Raw genomic sequence first — 22,122 nt, 5'->3', positions numbered from 1 at the left:
TCAGCTTTTCTATTGATTCTGCAAATACTGTATCATTTCTTTTTAAGTTAAGGGTTTTCTTAGTTTAAAAAGAAGAAAAAGAGAACATCAGAATTTAAGTCAAACATCCATCTGAGCCAAGGACTGGTTTTGCTGAGTGATTCCAGATCAAAAAGGTAGATTTTTTAAATAATAAAATCCAACTAACAGTGAAAGGGCATCTGGATTGACTTCCAAATTCAGTAAATGCCCTCTTCCCATACTGCTTCTATTTTCATTAATACCATTAATACCATCTTTGCTGTTGGGTGTTCAAAACAACAGCTGACAACATCTAAGAAAGCTAAAATGAAACAAACACATTAAAACCACTCAGCCACGTTTTAGCATTAATTCATCCCTTCCTTTCTCTGCCCCTCTGCCAAGTTTTCCTCCATGATTATGAACTATTTTGCACAGCCTCCAGCTTTGCTTTATATTGTTCCATCAACCTGATGTGTTTCTTCTTTCTGAAATAGAAATAAGTAAGAACTGGCCTCAGGTGACATCCTGTTTTAGGAGGAGATGACTTGTTCCAGACATCTTGAAGATCTTGTATCAACTTCATCTATACACACATATGGTAAATGGAGATAGGACACTTTTCAGAGGATTCCCACCAATAGGTGACAGTTTGTAGTATGGACAAACTCAGAAAATTTGCTTACAACTTCAGATGACAGCAGAAAAAAAAATAAATAAAGTAGTTGGGAATTTCAATTAGGTTGGTGAAAATAAAGAGCTAATCAACTGTCTCTCAAGTGCTTTTCCAGAATGGAATGCTTTAACTTCTGAGAGATGCTTTTTGTGTATTTTGGTGATGGCGCGATGCTGGGACCACCACGACATTGTCCAAAAGTCTGATTATCAAGTGTGCTTCTGCTGGAAGCTGGGCACCTGCTTTGACAAGACCTTGTTCCATGGGGATCTGGGCATATAGCAAGAGAGACTGTGTACTTCCAAGTCAGAGCTCAAGAGGGGTCTGACTAAGATGAGCATTTATTCCCTTGCTCTGGGACTTATCTGGCAAGCTCAAGATCCAGAGGAACATCTGGACAGATCCATCAACCTTTTTATATTCACTTTTCCCAGTCTGGAGAGCTGTGATGGAAAGACGAGTAATCATTTCCATCACACCCGCTGTGTGACACAAACAAAACCCCCAGCCTAAATGACTTCTGATATGCAAATAATTTAACCCCAACACTTTCTTACCATGATTTTACCTAATAAAACCTTGTCTTCATTAGGAACACACCGTGCCAGTCCTGCACTAGGCTGCTGGATGCTCCCTCCAGCATCGCACATCTATAACCAAAGAGCTGCAGACAAGTGAGCTGCCCTCTCTGCAGCAGGGCTGGAGGACCCTTTGCCCAAGGATGGCCCTCCTTCCAGAACCCCGCCCTGCTCTACTCCATCCATGGCCCAACTGCAGTTATTAATATACTTCTAATTGCAGGAATTATTGCTCTGTTACACTCTGTCTTCTCTCTTCCCCCATGCATTAACTGGTTGCTTGGAGCTCTGCAATCTTTCAAAGAAAATGCTTTGAAAAACAAGACTGAGAAGACTCACGTTAAATTGGGAAATGAGCACGCCTTGCTGGCTACCCCGGGAAACTAGGACAGGCTTCTCTCGACCAAATCTCCAGGTATCTCTGAGGCAGTAACAGTCGGCACAATTCTTAAAATACGCACAGGCTGATTAAAGGCTGGCTTACAGCACTCACTAGACTTGCAGCACTAGTGCAGACTTTTAAAATCAAACAGACATGACGATTTATGAAAGAAACCTTCTCCAAATGCAAGGCTACTGCTTGCTGGACCCCCTTCCTTGCTCTCCCACCTCACAACACACCAAAAGCTCCCCTTGGGAAAGCCTGAGGTACCAAACTGGGCATAAGCAGAGGTACCCACACCTTGGAAGTCAGTCCAAATTCAAACTAGCAGCTGTTTCAGTGTTAAAAGTCAGGTTGTAATCCACACTTTTCCAGGGCTCCTGCTCACCAGCCACCATCCTGCTTCCTCCCTTGCTGGGATATGTGGCACAGATGTCTGAGGAGAAAGCAGAGGGCTGAACCGGGACAGCTGGCCAATGGATCTCCAAAATGTCAGAGGAGACAACTGCACAGCAGACTTTAAAGCAAGTACCCCTTCCCAACAGGACACTTTCCCTGGGGGAAAGGTTCTCCCCTGTACACCACATCCCAGGCCCTCTCATTCATTTGCTTGCCTCACATTGAAAAAGCTTCGTTAGTGGAGAGGAGACGAGTGCCGCCCGGCCCTGAGCTCTGCTCAGTGACCAATAAAAGCCGGACTGAGTAACCAGCAAGTACCTTCCTCTCCTTCCCCTCACAACAGGGGGAACAAGGGCTGCTTCCCTTCTGCTGCCTTCCCCACCTTCCTCTCAAGTATCAGAGCACCCCCATTGCCAAAATGAATTTAATATGGTGTTTTCATCCTCTTATTATGGATGAGGCAGAGCAAGACTAATAGTTTGGGTTTATTTCTGTTATGTCAGTTTAAATTAAGGCAAGGTTGCAAATCTGGCTTTGTCGCACCCATTACTTGGCTGAGACCACCACACCCCAGCAGTGCAAAGTGCTGTCTGGTTACAACCCCCAGCAGGCTTCAGCTGTGGCAGATGGTGCCCCGGCAGGGTATCACCCTGGCCATCGCTGCTGGCTGCCATTTCTGTGCCAGGCTCAGGGCTGTGGCACTCCAATGCCCATGGGAGCAGGGTGGGCTCCAGCTTCCCTCGACACCATCACCCTGCACCAACACTCACTCCACAACCCTGAGCATGCATTCCAGCCACCTTACTAACACCCCCTTATTTAAATATTTAGGCCACTTTGCCACAAATGTAGATGCTTTTGTTCCTCTGCTCTTTCACGTGGACTTCAATAAACAGGTTTTGGTCACCTGTCCCACAGGTCATAATACAGGGGACAGTTTAGCATCTTGAACAGAGCCATCAAGCAAATAGGTTAGCGTATGAATGTTAATGTACAAATATGCTGAACCTAAATGGACTCTCTCATATGAGATTCAGAAATTACTACAGGAAATATAATCAGAGGTCACCAGAGAAAGCTACTGGTAATTCTCAAATTTATACAGAATCATAGAATAGTTTGGGTTGAAAAGGACCTTTAATTATGTATTAATTACAATTAAAATGGAGCATAGTCCAAGCCTCTGCACAGATACAACCTCTCAGTGAAGGAAACATTGGCTCTGAAGAATATCCTATAAAGCAAATTAAGCAAACACCTTTAAACCAAGCTCAGCAACCCTCCAAACACAGGCAGGGTAGTTAAGCTCTCTTTAGCCTGTCCTTCATGGATCTTCAAAGCAGTCTGTGGAATCAGTCATAACTTTCCCATTCGTCCTTTGCAACATTATGACAACTGCTGAATAACTGGGAAGCAGCACAGCAGCATCAACTGGAACATGCTCCACTGTCCAAATGCAAAATGCAGAGTTTGGATTTAATTTGTATTTATATGGCTGTGGTTTCCAGATGAAATGTGTGGTCTCAGCAAAAAAAAAGACCCAGAGTCTCCACTGCCTTCATCCAAACTCAGCCATATGCTCTCACATGTCCCTCTGAAACAACCGGTGCCCCACTTGTGCCCCAAAATCCCTTAGAGCACTCTGCCCTACAGGGAGCCTGTAATGCTCTGTTGAGAGATGAGCAGTGCTCAAAAATTTTATTCTTGATGGAGGCTGTATTTAAAAAGTTTTTCTACTGTCCTCAGATAGTGTAGAGTTTCACATTTTGGATGTGTGACAAAGCAGGCATCGTGTGCAAGGAATTATAAATTCTGACTGCACAAAATTACCCTAAAGCTTGAACTTCAGGGCTGGATATGGACCAAACTTGACCGCTTGAATCAAATTGCTCAGATCTTCTTTGCTGCTAAAATAAAGGCAGAATTTTTCCTGAAAGATTCCTGTTCCTCCTCAGTTTGCAGCAGAGTTTAACTAGAGGCCTGTCAAGTTTCTAGTCTGCACCTCAAATAGCCTTGTCAAGTCATACAACCTGCAAGAAGCAGCCAAGGTAGGGTTTTATTGTCAGGGAATGTAAACAAATAGCAGGCAGTGCTGTTCATCTATTTCAGGTTGGTGCATACAATTTTAATTAAAGCATTTATGTAAATACAGATGCAAATGAGGTTCAGTATAGCATCTGGCAAATTACTATCAAAGAGCTGAGGCTACTGGCAAATTATCAGCATGAGCTCTCATGATGTGAAGGTACAAAATCCAGTCTTGGTCCAGACACTATACATTTTATTTGGCTTAAATTGGCAGTAAAACACCATACTGATACATACAAAATAAGTTAAATAGTCTTTCATTTGAAAAAAGAGCACTGAGGAGGTAAAACAACATCCTTAAAATTCGTCCTTTGGACAGCCTGTGTCTAGCAAGAAAAAAACCCTTTTTGTGCATTTCTGCAACACCTATCAAAGAAACTCAAGGCGTCTCTGAAATGTTAATTAATCCATACTCTCCCCAAGGGATATCTATTTTAAAGATGGTTATATGGAGCCTGCATTCATCTCTCATTTGCCAAAGGCTCGCAGGGGGAAAAGCCAGAGAGATCGAATTTGGACCTTGGCCCTGCTTCTCCACGTTCTCATCACAAGACTTCCCTCCACAAAAATCACAAGAACTCACTTACACCAAAGAGGTGTGAACCTCTTTGGCCTAGATATCACTGCCTCAAAGTAGTGTTAACTTCAAAACCTTGTTAAACTCGCAAAGGCTATTACAGGACAAGAAAAATAAAGGAAAACAAATCACAAGAGAGAAAAAACCCATACACACAACATTTGAAAACTGAAAGAATCATCAGATCGTGCTGAAAGGATCTTATCTTTGGAAAATGAAAAGGTATGATCAAGGTAATCTTCACAGAAGTATCAGCCTGAACTTCTGCTGACTATTTCTTCCCTCCAGGTTCAATTCCATCTTTAGGGCCTTGCAAGGGGAGAGCAATTCTCCTTCTTTCAGAACTGCCCGATAAGACCAATGCTTGGAAAGAGGGAATAGCTCCTATGGTTTCAAAGCAGACTTAACTTGATCACCATCAATGATGCTTAAGTACATGCTTAACATTTTCCCTGCAATACTCTTGCATATTTCCCAGGATATGAAATTCCCACTGGCACTGACAGAAGTGAAATCACATTTCCAATTTATTTGGAACAGATGCATTAAGTTCCTTGGAAACAATTGTCATTATTGGTGATGAATAAAAGGAGGAAAAAACACAGTACGGTTTAGAGTTGTACAGGTACATTCACAGTGTGACAAAATGTGACATACACATGTCATATCATTACTATGACAACAGTGTTTGGAAGATGTGTAACCAGCATTTTGTAAGCATATGGTCATATACTGGCCCCTTCCTGTGCTCAAAATGAAAAACAAAACAGAGGGACAGGAGCTAAAGGCATGAAGCCACAGACTGGCCAGTTTGCATTCCTTTGCCCTGATATCAGTTATAATGACTGCACAGTCATTCAAATGCTTTGCCTATTGACTTGTTTATTTGTCTTTAGCACCAAAAACCCCAAAAAAACTCCAAGAAACATATAGAAATAGCAAGTGTTGGTTTTGAACATTGGGACACCAGCGTAAATTCCTATAGTAACTGTGATTTCGTGGCTGCAGGGAGAGTGTGGAAGAACAAGAAACACTGATGTAATTAAAAAAATGATACTGAGGTCACACCTCCTATTATCTGTTGGAACAGGCTAAATGCAAGAGCTTTATGCTCTTTATGCTCTTGGAAATTGGACATCCCTGCCTTCCATGGCTATCAAGAGAACTGGCGCATATATATATGTGCATATATGTATATGAAACTTGCTGGAGAGCAGTTAACACTTCAAGCTCTGCTTCTCCATAGCATGTCTGCATTTTAACTGGAGTACCTGCTCTAGAAAAATAATTTTCTGGGTTCCCTTTGCAGGAAGAAACTTTGCCAAGTTTCACTGGAGGGGGGAGGGGTCAAGACTGTTACAAAGGATGAGACACCTCCCATACTTTGGGAGAAAACCAAGCCAAAATCACAGCCTTACCATGTATTGGTTTCAAGTCAGAACCCACATTCCTAAAGGAGGCCAAGTTGGCCATCTTGACAATTTCTTCTTGATAATCACATCTTAGTAGACTTTTATCTTATCTGATGATTTAAGCAGGCAATTTCAACAGATTGAATGATTGCACTAGTTTTGCCAAAAGCAGTGAGTGACTTGCAACATACAAGCAAACAGATAAATAAAAGACTTGCAGGTCTGATGTGGCCTCAGCTGGCACATCCTCAGCAATTCGTTTGGAAATCAGTGGTCCTATCCTGTACTGACAAGCTGAGCCACTCAGGTAGCAACTCATTACCCAGGGACATGGGTGGACCAGAGGAAAAGAGAGGGCAAGAGGGTATGGTTCCAGCCAGGCTATGGGAGAGGTTTTAATTCCCTGACCTTGTGTAAACCGTTTTTATTCCTCAGAGCTTCTTCACTTAATTCTTGTAACAAAACTTTCCTGTATCACAAATACTGATATGGAAAATACCCAAGAGGATACAAGGTGCTTGTATTTTAAGAAATATGAGATCAAATAAGCACCAATTAACCACTCTTCCCCCTGCTTCTCCAGTGAGGCTGGGGATAATCTTGAAGTGCTCTTCTTGAGCAAAGAAATGTGTAACTCTAAAATGCTGGGGAGGAAGAGAACAGCAGTATTTTATCAAAGAACCTGTACTAGCAGTGTAACAACATAATCTCTTGAAGGGAGCCAAGGATTAAAAGTTGGTGTGGAAATACAGAGCAGGTAGTAAAAATACAGCAGTATCCATCTTTCAAGACTCAAGGAGTGAAGCTGTGCTAGATAGAGGGAAGGAAGCTGCTCTGCCCAAGAGGTAAAGTTGTGCCTTGTTTCCTCTGTCTGAAAATTTTTCCACCTTTTATTTTTGGATCTCGCAACATTATCCAGCACTAGATGGCACATAGCTAGAATAACAGCCACCATGCCCTGCTCAGAGCACAGCAGGAACACTGGAACCACCCTGCAAAGAAAGAGGGCAAGAGAGAACATGGAACATTAAAATGCATCTCTCACCTCTGTTTTACTTAGGAGGATCTGAAAAAACACCTTTAAAAATTTACAGCAACTAATTTCCCAGAAATACTCCAGCAGCAGAGGAACACCCATGTAACCTCACAAAATGCTGCACAATGGACAGGGCTACTGCGGCAGAGCCGGGCCCACAGGAGCCCAGCACGAGTCACTCCCAGGCTGGAGGAAGGGTGGCTTCCCCAGCACAGGCACGCTGTGCCTCAGGGCTGTGCCAACAGCGCCGCGTCACTCAGGAATCGCACCTCTCCACGCGTTTGGCCAGGACAGTGCTGCTGGCAGGAGCCTGTAGTGTAGGCACGGCTTAACCCCGAGCTATTTTCAGCAGAAGGCAGGATGCGAGCTAACTCCCCAGCATACAGTGCAGCCTGTGTCGTAATACAAAGCCTTTGTGCTTTGCCACACAGATCTGCTCAGTCCACTGGAGGCGGGGACCATCGGATGCTGTCAAGTAAGAGCCAAGATGCTGATGCCATGAAATAAATGGTTTAATAAACCCCCCAACAGCACAGTTTTCATTGATACACAAACTCTAGATGAGTGCTGTTTTGGGCCCCATCACATCAGGCTAGGGCAGAAGGACCCCCCTATACAAGCAGGGCAGTCAAAGGACAATGTGCAGTCCTTAAGCCAAGGCAAGCACAATGCATAAATGGCATCAGCGGAAAAAATGAGGAACTAACACATCTCAAAGGATACTAAACTCTTCTGAAAAAGCCAGGTTTAGCAGGTGTTCCAAGATAACCTCATCCCAGACTCAACCAGGAGCCATTTCATTTGGCTGTCTGACCTGTGCCCCCATTTCTGCCCATGAACTGATTTTGCCCCTTCTTCTCTTAATTTTAGGCTTGGATAACATTTTCCTGGGTCAGAACTTACTATAACCCAAAGAGGCTGCTGGCTGGAGTACCCACCAATCTAAACACACATGAAAACTTCAACTAACATTTCCAACCCTGTGTATCACCCCTGAGGAAACAGGCAAACACAGATATAGCTCATCAACAGCTGGTTTCTACCAAAAATGCTAGAGACCTGCAAGTCCCAATGAACTCCCAGTGCTCCACAGATCACTCAGATGCCAAGAAAAAGGCTAGACTTTAGAAACCACTTTTCATAAATCTGAGCAATCATTTTTATCTTGACATGACTACACTGCCAGAAAAGGAAAATGAATAATGAGTTGTAGCATCCTCTAAAGCACAGTCCAGTTCTCAGTCCGAAAGTGTTGAAATCAGGAACTTGCCCAAGACTGCAAACACATGCTTTCCCCTTGGAAACGTAGCTCACATCTGAGCTGCAGGCAGAAGATACATTTGGAATTTCTCTGCTGCCAGCCACCATTTTAGTTCATGTTACGATACCAAGAACTGGAAGTTGTTGTTTCTACAGAGAACACCTCCTTCTTCCCGTTATTTCATAGGATACCGTAAGTTTCTACTTACTCGAAGTGTTAATTATCACAGTTTTCTCACATAATTGATACTTGATAATTGATGCCTTTGGCAGTGATAAGACAAGGCTCCCAACATTTTGAATTACACTGATATTCCCTCTGCATAGGAAGAGAGATTTTACATCATCTCTTACCTGTGATTCAGCCTCAAACTCAGAGCTGGAGGAATGGTGTCGGTTTTGGATGGCAGACTCCTCCTAACTACCAAGGAAAGGGTGAGGAAAGGGCTCCCAAATCTTGGTGGGCTTGCTGAGAGGCATATCTTCCTTGAGGAAGGGAGCAGCTCTACAAAAGGAGAGGTAATGGCATCCACTGGTAACTAAAAAACACCAACAATCTGCTCTGCAGCCTCCACTGCAGCTGTCTCTAGAAGAGCTGCACCAGCCAACACACATGGACTCAACTCTTGCACCTACCCATTTTCCAGCTTTTGGAGGAACTATCTCAATAAAGAGTCACAAAAGTAGCTTAAGATCTGGTTTTATTCTTGTAGCAGCAGAATCCCAGAAGTCTTCCCCAGAGACAAGCTGTTTTGAGGGCAAAAGCAGGTGGCAATCAGTGCACTGCTGGAATACTGCTGGAGATCAGCTTGACAAGGGAGTCCCATCAATGCCTACTGAAATCATACAGGGCACAGCATGACCACTGAGTTGTGCCTACCACATTCACCTTGCCATAGCAGCGTGACATAAACATTAACTTAAACATTGTTTCAGTGAAGAGCTTTAAATTTCTACCCTGGGTCTGCCCTAACTTCGTTCAAGCAATTAAAAGGAATAGCTCCAGGAGAGAAAACAAGCATCCCTTGCAATTTGATATAATGTGGGATAAAATATTCACTCTGTAAGAAATAATGATACGAGTTGTACCAGAGAATGTTTCTGATATGGATTTATTTTGCCACCCGGCTCCGCTTCAGCACTACTTGCAAGCCCAGAAGCTCAAATACTATTAAAGGCTGGTCATTCCTGACACACCCTGCATCTTCTAAAGACAGAGGACCTTTTACTCTGAAGGCCAGCTGCAAATGGAAAAGATGTTAAACATTGTACAGACCGGTCCTCATTCCTGGAGTCATATGGAAGAAGGCTTCGGTGGATCAACGCCGCGTTTGTCCCTACTGGGTCCCTCATGGACGGCTCAGGCGGCGCTCTGCCAGCACCCACGCGTGCACACAGTCTCACCTTCGCAGGTGGTCGCGAACAGCCGCTCACACCCACAGTCTGTGCACGAACCGGAGACAGAGAGGAGAGAGGGGCTCTCTGCATGCGATTCCAAGGTGTTTAATGGCAACACCCCGAAGGGAACAGAGGCAAGAAAGAACAACCAAACCAAAAGCCCGCGCCAGTTTTATCCCAAAAACTCCCAAAGGCGGGCAGAGCATCCAAAACCAATAGTCTGAGGCCTAGGGGGCAGAGGCAAAGTTGAATGACATAACAGAGGCCAATGGGAAAAGGGATTGGGGGGGGGGGAGGGGAGAGGGCCAGTGACCAGCAGAATCTAGACAAAGGGAGAAGTTTCTAGCACCGTGTTGTAAGGAGAGACCAATTTTAAGGCAACTTGGGGAGCGTAAAGTGGACTCAGCCACCACAACAGTCATACCTGTTCTCTTTAAAGTGTATCTCCCCACTTTACAAAAAAATGCCTCCCACGTGTATTTACACCAGTATTCGCTCTGCAGATGGCTGTGGGAAAGAAACAGAGATTTTAATGTGCCTGGTGTACCACCAGCTGAGCTGCAGTTGGGATTCAGTGGACAGAGTCTTTATTGATGGTAGACTTAAGCATGAGCTGAACAGTTTTACCTCCAAAATCTGAATGGAGGGGTAAAATAGCTTCCCTGCTGTTTCTTGGCACCAGAGAGAACTAAAACAAACTGGCTTCTTCCCAGAGAAAGCACTACTCAATGCTCCTCTCTGCGATCATGTAGGAGCTCTGGAATGGGACAGGAATGACTCGGAGCATTCAGGTGAGGCTTAGCGAGCGTACACCTATTTGACACTAACCAGACTTCAATCAAAAGTAGCATAACAGTTTGGGCACAACATTTCCATCCTCTGCTGGCTTTCTGTTGCTCAGCTCCAGGCAAATTGTTCAACTTCTGTGCCTCAGTTTCCCCACCTCTTAAGAACAATAAAATCTCCCCTGGAGGTATCAATTACACCTTGGTGTTTGTGCAGGAGGATGCAAGGAAAGCACTACAGGAACTAGAGATCATCAATAAAGCATCCAAGACTCTGCCACCTGAGCATCCACCTCTGCTTCAGCAAACCACCAGCCCACTCGACCCCTAGAGCCAGATGTGCAGCACTAGCTCAGAAAGCCAAAAAACAGAAAGAAGCTGCCAGCTTCTTCACATTCATGAGCTCTTTAATATAGCTCAACAAAACTTGGAGGCATGTTCTCTGCTGTTGCTCTTGCCCTTTTGCACAGCGAGCAAGTCATAAATATTTCAGGGAAAGAGTCCAGAAAATTTGCAAGATTGGTCCTAGCCTCTTACAGCATTAATGAGCAGGCCATTAATAGTTAATGAAGCAGCTGCTGGTGATCTCAGAGGTAAAGGCGAGACGAGAACAGTAGTGTTTGCCCATTCACTACAATGTGATAATGTGAAGGAATGGCTTGATCCTTCTATCAAATTCTCCCCATCACAGCAAGACCCAGAAGCTGATCACAGGACTTCCAGCAGAACCACATGCAACCCCCTGCCCCACTGCTGCCACCCAGCAGGGATGCAGGCTGCTAGAAGTGGTCTGAACCGACCATCCTGATGCTCTGGGCACATCTGTGGGACTGAAAAGGCCTCAGTGCTGTGTCTTAAACCTAAGAGTAATGTTCCAAACACTTAATCAGGCAGGATCACGCCATGCCTATGTGCAGGTGCATGTGTGCACCCCAGAGCAATACAAATGTAAAAATGCCAATAAAAAGAGGGGGGGTTGAGGCCTCTTAAAGGTCTCAACTGTTTGTTCAAAGCTGCACTTTGAAAGCCACATTCACAATACAACTGGGAAGCCAACATCAAAGAACAGTTTCTGTGATTTCAGCCTCAGATGCAGCGAGGACTTTGGTGAAAAGGTATCTTTGCTGTACTTACACTTTCATATGTCTGAACTGACATCCCTTGCTGTATGTTTGCGGACAGGAAAGCATGTCACCTTATGGCATTATCCCTGCCAGTATCACTGATTTCTAAAAGATCTGTGAGGTTTGTTTTTGTCTTCCTCCACATTCATGTGTATGTGGGTCTATCAATCCCAGCACAGTAACTTCCTACTGGTTTAATGGAAACAGGGTGTGGAGAGACCCCCACTACTCATGCTCTGGAGAGTGGTTAATCTGACCCAGTGCATGCAGGAATTCAACACCACAAATCAAACACACTAAAAGCGGTTTGCGTCGGTCCTGCTGGCCCCAGGAATAATCAGTCTCCTGGATTTCAGCTCACATCACATCTGGCTTGTCACAGATTAAGCCTTTTCTGTGGTTTTCTAATAGGGGTCTGCACAAAAAGCAAGGATTGGTAGCAGAGAGGCTCCCTAAAGACCCCCAGGTGGATAAGGACAGCACAGACCCACCTTCCTCAAGAGCAAACTGAGCAGGCTTTGGATGCAATCTATCTCCCTTTTATGTAAGTGTTCTTAGCACAGAGTGCAAAACTTCATCTGTTCCAGGACTGGCAGTCAAGAGCCTTGCATTCAAAGGGAAGAGAATAAGGAAAAGAAAAGCTTAATCTCAAAGTTACAGTCTTAATTCCACCCTCCAAACCAGAGATGTTTTAGTAGTGCAGGAGTCAAAGGCAACCGCAGCACCGGGCCCTTTGTTAAATAATTAACTACAATTTGCCTAATCTATCTGCAGGTTCTCACTGAAGAGACAAAAAATTTCCCCATCAACACCCCACTCTCACCTAAGCAATGAGCTTCCTACATCCCCTCCTGGGATAATCCTCTAGTTTTTAACAAAACTGGTCCTTGACTTATCTCACCTTCAAACATGATTCTGCCTGCTGCTTTCAATGCAGGTCAAAGGTGACCTTAGTAGATCCTTACTGGGCTAAGACATAAAACAAATTTATTAAGTTAAATTTCAAGTAATTACTTTATTCTGTAATTTTATTAAAAACTATCATTTGCCAAACATGCTCTGGAAAAAAAATTACTACTCAGACTCAATAATAAAGTACATAATTAGCAATGAATGCATAGTGTCTCTTTTTAAAACCCACAGCATGTAACACTCCTTCATGCTTTGAGTGGGGAGTGTCTTAAAGTCAGTATAAACATTGATTTCAAGACTTTAATACCTTAAACTATTTAAATCACATTAAGGATGAAATTTCGTATAGTTTGAAACTTCAAACCCTGCCAAATCCAGATGTGTGTTGGGCTGTTCCTCACTCTCACACCATCTAGTCTACATAATTTAAGAACAGGTATTTTAAAACAGCAGACAAGTAAAAAAAAAAATCTTTAATAACCTAAAAAACCTACCCAACCTCAAATGTTTCTTAATCAACTTCCTATTAGCTGCCTGTTTCATTTAAAAAAGAAGAAAAATAAGTTGGTATTTTACCTTCTCCTCCAGCTACACTACAAAACTTTCAGTGCTAAGTGTGGATAAAATTTTATTTCCAACCCTTTGATAACTTATTTTTTACTGATTTTACAACACAGCAAAGGGACATGGGCGATTCATGCAGTAGCCAAAAATTAATCAAGCTGCAACTCCAAACAAGCCAAGTGGCCACAGCAGAAGTTGAAGAGTGTTCCAAACTGAGTATTTGTAAGCTGCGAAGACCAATAATAAAGGGTTGCAAATCACAGTCCTTTTCCGCTGCTGTGCAGACCAGCAATCACGAATCTGAGCAGAAGAAGGGTATGTCAGCCAATCTGTGCCAGCAGCTCAGCATGGGAACCCTTCTAGAAGATGCTACAGCAGGGCCTAGATACACAAACCGAACAGTGACCTCACAACACACAGTAGCAGCCTCCACCCTGAGACTCAGTAAAAGGGTCAGGATAAGACAAAAGCAACAAATAAAACCGCTATCTACATAGGGATGAACAAAATACAGATTAAAAAAATAAAATAACTAAAACATTTTAGATGAAAACATGAACCAGTGTAAGTTGTCATACTGCTTGTGCCAGTGAGAGGCAAATAGGAAACAGGAAAGGATGACTTGAGTGCAAGGTAGATAACTGAAATATAGGATCAAATTCCAACCTTGGCTGCAGAAATCAATATCGAGAGGAAACTCAGGTATGATTTTAGCTTTCCTGTGCAAATACACCATTCAAAATGCATCAAACTACATCTCACATCACTCCACACAACGTATCTAAAAGCTAAAAGCGTGGCAGAGCCCAGGTGGTAATTCCCACCCCTCTTGCTGTCTGCTACCATCTGTAAGTAAAGCAGCCTGCAAACAGCCACAAATGCTTTGCCATACAGTACTATTGACATCACCACCAATTTGGGGATGCAGCTTGTGTTAAATACCCAATATCTCCTTGCAAAATTCCTCGCACACTTTTCCAGCAGTGCTTCCCATCAATAGCACATTTCAAAGCAGACCCCTCACTCCATCAAGCACCACAACAGTGCTTTCCCTGAATATGGAAAGGTGCTTTCCCTTGTCCTGCGAGCACCCTGCCACAGCAAGCTCCCTGCTGGGATGTGGATGGAGCCCTCCAAAAAAATATCAGGGTGGGAATAGACTGTTAGGGGAAGAGGTGAAGCAAGAGGGTACTACAAAGAAATTAAAAATGCAAACCATGTACTCAACAATGATCTTCCTCCTAAACTGGGCACAGGGTGCAGACAGGGATTTGTGGGCTTTTTTTAAAATTATTTTTTATTTAGAAGAACCCCATAGTTAAGTCCCCCAGGATATTTGTGGGAGAGTTGCAGAGGGCTCAGCATGGAATTGAAGCCAGGTGTCAAAGGGTGTCTGGTCCCTGCTCACCCCTTGCACCCTAGGGCTGTGGACCCTGAGGTTGAAAGCACTCACCCTTGAGCACTTTGTGGTGAGAACAAGACCATTCACTGCTCACCAAGAAGAAAGAGCAGAGTAAGCAAAAAGGAGTTCAGATTTCAGGAGATTAACTTTAAATCCACCAACTCAGTGCTCTGATTTGCTGCTGCAGAAGAGATGGGGCTGGAGCTAAGATCATTCCTATGCACAAGTTCTTTTCAGTATAAATAATACATTGTGACACTCCTCTCCTGATTTGGACACGTACTGAGTGTTCGCACGCTCTCCTGGACCATCACACAGAGGGTGAACACATAAAAATAAGTTCAGTAACAGGACAACAGGACAAGCAAACAGAATCTAAGGCACTCAAGCATATTCAGGGTTGAAAGCAAAATCCTTCAGAGAGCTAAGATTTTTTTCCTTTATCTGATTAAGCATGGATCTTGAAGCTTGTGTTTGCCTTGAGCAGTATTTCCCAAACCACCTCACCCCCCTGACATCACCAAGGCACACAGACAATAAGCCAACAGATACACAGAAAATGGGCATCCTGTGAAAACTATTTTAGCAACAGTAAAATTGTGAGGATGCTCTAAAGAAAGACATGCCTATTTAAATGTAGTTAAGAAAAGAGTTCCCTCCAAACACATCATTCTTTCTTGTCACTCCAATTGTTTTAAAACACACATGGAGCCGACTCCTCTCTTATGCTCAAGAATCCCAGTCAGGTAGAGAGAAGTAAAGGCTTCTTTAGGCAGCACTTTACTCTGAATTTACTCATCACCATTTGTAGCTGGGAATTTCCTACCTGCTGAAGCTGGGCAAAATCCTGCAGGTCCTCAGTGGCCAGCAGCCCCTGCCCTCAGCAGCCCGGCATGGGCGTGCTGGGGACTGACGCATTTGCCAACTCTTCCATGTGGCAACCCATGGCACTTTCCCTGGTTTGGAAACCCCACGTGAAGCTTTTTCAGCATCATCAGCCAGCTTTTTCAGCTGGCTTCTCAAAGAAAACTAAACCTAGCCCTCACAGTGGTCACACAGTGGAGCTGGTACCTTCCTAGCAAGATGCTTGTACCCAAGCACAGGTTGGGAGGACCTGCGCCTTAGGTTAAGTAGCCCAGGTAAAAGGGCTACTGTCTCAAAAAAAAAAGGATGCAAAGTCCTGAGATGTGAGGAACGGATCCCAAAAATCTGCAACTGCAAGGTCATGACTCCTGGTACTGAATATCACTTGATGGTAATGAAAAGCAGCATCATAATGGCGACAGGCTGCAAGAGATGACATGGGGATGCCAGATAGTAAATACATGAGCGGTAAAGGACTCTGTAACTATCTTTGGCTGAGCAAAAGGAGGGCACTGGTGTGCTGGTCCCATGGGTGGGAGCAGTGACAGATGTGGACTTCCAGCCAGGCAGCCAAGGGCTCTCCCCAGGAGGGAGCTGAGCACTCAAACAACTTCCTCGCCTTTTAATCACATGGAAATAAACAACACTCTTCACAGAAGACCAGGAAAGGGGATCTCTTTGGAAAAATGCAGAAAAAAACAGTTTCAGGGGAAGTCGTGATTCTTTGGGATAACCCCATCTTCCACAATTTTCAAGAAAACTGTACCAAAGTCCAAAAGACAACAAGCACCAAAGCCTTTAACAGCAGTGTGCTCCCAGCAAATCATTTAAATAAATCAGTTTCTGGAGAGACAAAAGAAAAGGAAAAACTCCCTGTGATGCCTGACAGCTTGTGCTCAAGAGGATGATAAACAAAAAACCCCACAACAAGACATATTTTCTTTTGAGGTGGGCAGTAGGAAGAGGGGTGGGGAAGGCATATCCCCAGAAACACTTGAGGCCAGAACCATCAGGACTTTCCTTCATTTTGTGTGAAAGTGAATCAGCAGTGCTCTGCCAGCCCGGCAGCAAAGCTTGGAGATACTGCCGCTGTCTGCTTAGTACTGGCTTTCACTGGAATGAGAGGAGGCAAAAACCTCCCTGCACCACTTTCCAGGCCACCCTCCCGGCACACTTTGAAACCCTACTAAACTTAACTGCTTCCAACTGGTATCCTATTGGATATTCGTCTTGCTAATAAGATTTAAGAAAAAGAACAAGTATTTTCCCACTTCTGCTATCAAAGTCAATTGCAACATAAAATAACTGAAACTAATAAGCATGAAATTAGGTTAAGAAATGTAAAAAAGAGATGTCCAAAACTTGGAGTGAGAAAAGGGAACACACACATCAGAGGCAAGGAAAGGGGCACAGAGTTCTTGAGACATACTGGTATTTTACTAAATCCCTCTGAGGGTGCCTTCAGCAGCAGCTCAGAACCTGCTTTTTTTGGGTGGTATTTAAAAAAACCCCAAACCACAAATAACAAGATTCTACTTAAAAGAAAGGAACCACATTCTTCCCTATACAGTCTTGCTCACAGGACTTCTTCCTCCACTCATCAAACTGGACAAGAGGTTAAGTAACACTGAATCTGAGGCTTCCTTAGTTACAGTCACTGACTCAAAAGAAGCAAGAAAATCTCTTTTCATTTGTTTGTTGGTTGGGGTTTTTTTGTTTGTTTTAAGCTCCAGTGAATGAAACATGAAGTTTTAACACTTACCAGAAAATTGTGGGAACAACATACAATCAACTACAAGAGAAGCCAAAATAAATAGGTAATTTGAGGTTGCAAGTTTTAAAAAAATATTTAATATTTAAGAGGGGAAATAAGGTTAGGACAGGAAGAATGGGGGGAAGAAAGGGAAGGAAAACCCAAGATTTCGGGCCTCTTATAGGACATGAAAAGCAGTGCAAAACGTTCCCATCCCACCCCATCCACTGCTCACATGAAATTAATTGTCCCCTCCACCAGTGCCAACTGGGGCCACACTGTAAATCACACCATCAAAATGGTACAGGTTAAAAGCTAACACTAAAGATTTGTATCTTTACATGTCACTTATGAAAGGAGGGAGAGAAGCAGATGGCTGTTTCTGTGCAAAGCCAAAGCTAAGGGTTTGCTAAGTGGAGTAACACAAGGCAAGTAACTTTGCTTTTCATCTTGCAACATTTTTCCAGGGAAGAAGATGAATTTCAGGCTGTGGATGAGTTTACCAAGTGAACTGAATTACACTGTGGGCAGGTAATACCGGTCTTCAGGAAACTCGGTGACTTGCACAGAGCCATTTGCATTTCCTGAGATGCGCCCATTCCTGTGATCCCAAGCCTACAGTGCCTGTACCTGCAGGAGGGTCTGCTCTTAACTGCGGCTTCACTCCAGCAGTAACAAGGCTTTCCCAGAGGGGAGGGTTGATGTGCAGACATCAAGAGCTGAACAAGCACATGACAGCAGGAATGTCTGCACGGGCACATCTCATTCCAGGTCTGTACCACTAACGCTTGTCATGCGTTGTATCAGCCCAGGGCAGGACATGTCACTGAAGCAGCTGTGCTGGCAAAACCCATCAGCAAAAGGGCTGTTACACCAGCAAAGGGACATTTTTGCCAATGTCACGTACTGAGACAGGGCTGGGATGATAAATATCAGCACATTCACCCAAGGATAAAGTTCTTGGTGTGCTCGTGGGATACTGACCAGACCAAAGTGCTTGTGTGCTCCAAGGCTCTGGGTACCTTGCCTTATGAGATATTAAACATACACATTCTCACTTTTTATGAAAGCCTGTAGTGACGGGACAAGGAACAATGGTCTTGAACTGAAAGAGTGTAGGTTTAGATTGGACATAAGGAAAAAATCTGAAGTTCCCTTTCCACCCTCAGACTGGGCAGTCCCAAATAAAGGCAGCATGAGACAGAGACCTACACGATTTCAGAGCTTTTGAACCATGCAGATGGAAACTGAATCCAAGGGCGAGCCTGGACCATGGTACTGTTTAATCTGGAGTCTGTGTGGGTGGGAGGTGTAGAGTTCTGCAAATTCCTCCCAGTAAGTCTGTAAAAGTTAATTTGAGAGGCAGACAAGTGGTGAGCAGGCTCCACTTTGCTAGATTGGGTCCCTGCTGCACAACAATGTGGAGAAGTTATAAACTGCAGATGTTGTTGGGGAGGCTTTTTCTCAGAGCAAAGCTGAATTCCCTGCCTGTGCCCTGCTTTCAGCACCCAGCATGTGCCCGCGCCCCTGGCCAATTTGCAAAAGGTTGTCAAAACTCGCTGCAAGTTCACCCCCTCCACTCCTGATGCGTGATTTCTAACCATGCAGGTGTTCCAGACCACCTTCTTCCCCATTTGCTTCCCAACCCTTCCTCCTCAGTCACCCCTCCAGATGGCAAACGCTCCCCTGTCAAGCACTGACATGAGCCTTCCCACCGCCAGCCCCATCGGGGCATTGCCCAATGCAGGCCAGGCATGTGCAGTCTCATCCATGAATTCAAGGAGATACTGCACCATAATCCACCTCCTCAGCTATCAGAATCTCCCAGGATGACTTTTCTGAAGTCCCCTCCTGGTTGCCAACACCTAAACCTTCTCTCCTTGCCTGTGTCGTTCTCTCTCTGCTCACAAAACCCAGCGATCTGAGCCTTCTGCAGTGCTAAATACACAAAATCATTTCACACCTCTCCCTCAGTTGCACCAGCAGACTCACAATACTGGTCATTCTACATAAACTCAGCTTACGGAAAATTCAGTTTTCACTTCAGAAACTGGTTTGAAGTCTCATGGTTCTGAAAAAAGCTTGCCAAATGCATTGTCTTATTTTCAAACTCAACATTTTTGCAACAACCCCAAATGCTAATTTTTAAAAACAAAACAACCAATAAAACAACCCTTCTGCCTTGCAAAGCAGTTTTGGGGAGAGGGCTGGCTTGGTGATTTCTGAACTGTCTCTGGAAGGCAAGGCTGGAATTGAATGCTCTTCCCTTCATCTTCCAAATGCCCAACTTATTTTATTTCCATTTTGCTACATCTTCACAAATTAAACTCTCAAATACTACCCTGTATGAAAAGTATTTGAAACATTCTGGAAACCAACAGCTCTTTCAGCTGCTCAGAAAGAAACCCAACTTACTGTTACCCTGGGACTGAAATGTACCATTACATCCCATAAACTTCAGATCTATTTTTGAAAGCTTGATAAACTAACCACGAATATTAGTTCCAGATGAAGGGACACGTGTAAACACACCTTGACAGAGGAGCAGCAATTATTTTAATGGCTTTAAGTTAAAGCCTTTATAGATTACTTTAATGACAATTTTTGTTTATTAACTTACTTCCAGTATGAACAGATACCATCATGCAGATGTGCAGTAACTTTTAGGGAAAGAACACACTTGCTGAATTACCCTCACACCTGAAAGAAAGTCGAACTACAATTACACTCCACACAAAATGTAAATGCAGCTTTACCTGACAGCCATGCTGAAATCTCAGGAAATTCAGTTTTGACACTGCATGTTTCTGAACAAATTCTAATTAAAACACTCTTTTGATTTATTTTCAGTGGATGTTTCCATTCCTTAAGTGGACACAAAGAAAAATAATTTAGATATGGATCAAAACATCCCTGCCAGAAGAAACTCCAAATAGTATTTCTGAAGATCATCCAATTAGGGCAAAGCAAAAAGGAGTAAAACCTGAAGATGCTGCACATGCAAATACAGTGATGTCATGCCTGGCATTAAACTCTTTGTCTTTTACGAGGATGAGCAAAACCTGCTGTGTTCTCATTCCAGCCTGGAGCAGTTTGAAACTGGTTTGAAAATGTAAAAAGAAGCTAGTAACTTTACTAAATTTAATGCTGGCTTTTTTTGACTTTTAATAAAAACACAATAAAACTTCCCCCCCACAAGAAGAATGAACCCAAATATGATACTACAAATTTGGGCTGTTTCATATAATGGATTATTCACTTTACAGACATTGTCTAGAAATTGCTGATTTTAACTAGAGTAAAAAGGAAAAAAACAAGTGGTACTTTGAGAGAAAACGACTGGAAAGAGTGTGCTACTTTCAAACACTGACAGCAGGCAATGTCCTGTGTGACGAAACTCTGACAGGTGAACTCCTGGGGTGGACAGGCAGGAAAAATGTCATTTTACAAAGGTGAGTAATCACAAGGTCTTCGGGCTGATAACTGAGATATACAAACTGATCCATGCTTTCTGGCACTGAGTTTATCACGGATACAAGAACAGAGGATAAACATGGGAGAGCTCTTGGACATTACTTTCTGCAGAAGTCTGAGGGGATAAACACACATATGGGGGCAAAGTAAAATAATGACCAGCCAATTCTCAGCATTTATATTCTTCCCAATTGCTGGCCAATACCCTGCTTTCCCTGATCGGGAGATCAATTTGCAATTCTGTTTCAAAGAGCTGCTGAGTTCATACAACACACTGAAGCCACATCTACATTAGAAAGGCTTCACCGGGACAGAAATATATTACACTGGCAAAGCACTTCGGTCACAGATACCTCTTAAACAATAATATTACTCATCTGCTGGTCTAATAAAACCACGGCAGCACACACTGCTCTTAATTCACATGCCATTTCCCAGTAAGGCTGCATGCACGAGGTTTCTGCTAGACACATCAGACCTCCTCTAGTCACATCTGTGCCTGCACGACCACCCCAGCCCCAGCCAGAAGGGACAAACCCCGCACAAAGTTTAATCTGTAGTTAGAAAACAAAAAAAAGGCATCTCATTGACAGCCTTGCGCTGTGACCCTGCTACTGCTGCAGAAAATGCCCTGTGCTGCCAGAGGTGCAGCTTCTCAAGGCACTGCACACTCTGCCACTCTCATCCGCTGCTCCCCGCGCTGCTGCAGCGGGACCAGGCTGGCAGGAATTGCTGATGCCCAGCAATCCTGATCACTTTCACACCCAGCCAAGAGCCCTCCTCTTCCCTCCTATTCCCTCCTATTCCTACTTCTTTGGATGTTTTCTCCCCTTTTGCTCTCCACCTTCCAATCCAAAACTTTTGGTGGGTTTCCCCTGCACGGCAGGACACTCACAAGTTCACAGGGTTTCCAAGGAGCACCTGCCCCAAGACAGGATGGAGAGCCGCCATCGGAGAGGTGCTTGGGCAGCCAAGAGGGGAGGAAATCAGAGCCATGCCCCGCCCCCCCGGCCGTCTCCCTCAGGAGGGATTCCCAGGCTCTGAGCGAACAAAAGTGCTCAGGGAAGAGCTTGGCATACGGATACCCCAAAGTCAGACAGGTACATCCCTGTATCATTTCCAAGTTCTATTCCTTGGGGGGCTGGGGGGGGGGGGAGGGTGGAGGGGAAGAATAAATCAGTGTCCTTCCCTGTCGCCTTCATCCCAGAGGGAGAGAGAGAAGGAGGAAAAAAAAAGGAGACGGTTCTGTGATGTCTTTGGAAACCGGCTAAAAAACGGGAAAGTCACCCCTCATTAAAAAAAAAAAAAAAAAAAAGTGGATGCAACGTGCCAAAGCCCGAATTTCCCCAAATCTCCCCATTCCACGGAAAATAAAATGCCACGGGAAGGCAGAGCCTTTCACCGAGGGTGGAGGAGGGATGGAGCGGGGCGCCCGGCT

General features: G+C 44.1%; 1 protein-coding gene and 1 long non-coding RNA gene across 3 annotated transcripts in view; one reads left to right on the top strand and one right to left on the bottom strand.

The window, feature by feature from the left end:
* The window catches only part of ZHX2 (zinc fingers and homeoboxes 2), a 75,558-nt gene that overhangs the window by 52,599 nt on the left and 837 nt on the right, over window positions 1-22,122 (bottom strand). The window lies entirely within an intron of this gene.
* Window positions 21,718-22,122, top strand: part of LOC120409818 — a 106,845-nt gene continuing 106,440 nt past the window's right edge. Inside the window, exon 1 of the long non-coding RNA XR_005601622.1 lies at window positions 21,718-21,784. This is a non-coding gene — a long non-coding RNA (uncharacterized LOC120409818). The remainder of the gene's footprint in view (window positions 21,785-22,122) is intronic.

The sequence above is a fragment of the Corvus cornix genome, chromosome 2 (assembly GCF_000738735.6).
Source record: "Corvus cornix cornix isolate S_Up_H32 chromosome 2, ASM73873v5, whole genome shotgun sequence".
Lineage (NCBI taxonomy): Eukaryota > Metazoa > Chordata > Aves > Passeriformes > Corvidae > Corvus > Corvus cornix.
This window is presented reverse-complemented; position numbering and strand designations above follow the sequence as displayed.